Below are 2,185 nucleotides of genomic sequence, written 5' to 3' on the forward strand. Positions count from 1 at the left end.
GCGCTCCATAAATATTGGCTGACTTAATGGAAGAACAACAAAAAATCTGTGTCCTCAACCCACCAGCTAAGTAACGGTGAAGCACTTCGCCTCTGTAGATGAAACAATCCCTGCACTGCCGTCCACTCTGAGGCCAGGCTTGTTCTGCGTTCTGAAAACAGCACACACAGCCTGTGACGTCCTGGAGTCGGCTGGTACTGCCTCATGACAGCTGATGGTTAAATTTTCAAGAATCTTGAGGGCTGATTGTTAAACACAGTCATTATTAAACATTAAATTGCTACTTACTGCGCATCTCTTTCCAACTCCTCATTCGGTGGCATTATGTTGATTGCTTGAAACTGACTCTGCTGGGAATATTTACACCATGGAAATCAGTCAAAGCCAAAAATCTGGGGTTGATTTGGTTTTGTTTATTGTTTTGAGTCTAGGCTCTAGACTTAAGAAAGTGCTGGAGACGATGTTAATAATGCAATTTAAATAGAAAAGTGTATCATGTCCATAGCCATTATATCGTGAATAGGATAAAAAATCGAGGAAATTTTCTTCCAGTATTCGAAAACCATTATCCAATTTAGCAAAGAAAAAAAAAATATATGAAATTACTTATATCATTAATGTACAAGTAAAGTTCTGACATTTCACTGAACACACATCTTGGTTGTTTCGCTACTGTCTCGCTCATAAGTGTAAATGAAAATATCAGTCAACATTCGTGTTGGAATTACATTTGTTTGTCAGTTGCAACTATAGATTGGCTATGGACACAAGCATTTGGCAACAATCAACAAAGGCATTCTGTGAGAATCAATTGGCTCTCTGGACTCATAATGAAGAGTATTGCATATTTTATTATTTGTAATGGTGTGCTTCACATCCTTTATATCGTTACAATTTATAATGCTTATACGTATATTTACGCATTCAGGGTTTTGTTTTTTTTTTTTTTTTGGAGAGCCGGTTGTTAAGCATTTACCAGCAGGCCACTGCATTCGACCTTTGCTGCAAAAATTCTTCTTATAAAGAGGTTAGCACGAAGGGGACAATGTCAAACAACAGAGAACACGCACGGGCAGAGGTGGAGAGGATCATGTTTATCCAGCAGCGGGACACGGGCAGGCTGAATTACTGAAATGAGAGTACCAGAGTACCGAGAAGTCAGAGCTCTGATAAAGTAGACATTTACATTTCCTACTTACCACCCCTTCTACTGAGAGACTTGCAGGTACGGCGACTGGATCGGTAGGGAATTAGATGCTCTGTGAATTTCTGAGAACATGCTGGCTTCAATATTCATTTGCTGCTAAGCTCTCTCAAAGTTGCTACACCACCTTCCCACCCTCCCCACGGTGGGACTCAGAATCCGTTTTCCTCTTCAGGATGGTATTACTATTTAGAGGTGGGAGAATTCTTATTTAAACATTTCCAAAGCAAGCAACCTGGTAACTAACGGCACAGCCCTGTGACAGGGTGAGCAAGATTTCCCTGAATTAATCACTATTAGTGAAGAGAAGCATCGTTCCAACTCTGCCCTGGAAAATTTGAAGCTTTTGAGAACTCACCACGAGCACTGCAGGGACTGTTTCCGTGTTCCTTGGGGGCAAACTAAGGCGATAAAATGAAAATGAGGTTTGTGATAAAATGTTATTGTACCTAGAATATGATCTACAGAGTATTTCGTAACTATCTTTCTCACGTTACTTCTAGCGGCTCCTACAATGTTTTTCCCTTACAATTGTTTCTGCATGGGCCCACGGTTCAGCACACCCTTCCTATTTTTGCAAGGTCTAATTAGACACTGGGGCAAGATGCATGTTGTTTGGAGGGCATTTATAACTTCTTGTGTATTTAAGAGTATAATTATGCAATTGTAAGATATTCTTATTAATGTCAATTAATCTATTGTTCATTGGGGTTCATTCTTATGATGATAAAATTCAGGAAAACTGGAAATTTGCTTATTTAAACTGAGAGATTGCATATACAAATGGACAGTGGCCAGACCATATATGAAAACTCTGACCTACAATCTACAGTAACCATCCCAGGAAGCCAGACTGCCATCTCTGGCAACAATCCAGGAAGCCAAATAATGACCTCTGTAACAGTTGCCCCCAAATGGCGAGGACATGGTTAATGACTGACAGCTTCCCTCGTTTTTGTCCCTGCTTCCAACTTAGGACCA

The sequence above is a fragment of the Diceros bicornis genome, unplaced genomic scaffold (genome assembly GCF_020826845.1).
Source record: "Diceros bicornis minor isolate mBicDic1 unplaced genomic scaffold, mDicBic1.mat.cur scaffold_202_ctg1, whole genome shotgun sequence".
Lineage (NCBI taxonomy): Eukaryota > Metazoa > Chordata > Mammalia > Perissodactyla > Rhinocerotidae > Diceros > Diceros bicornis.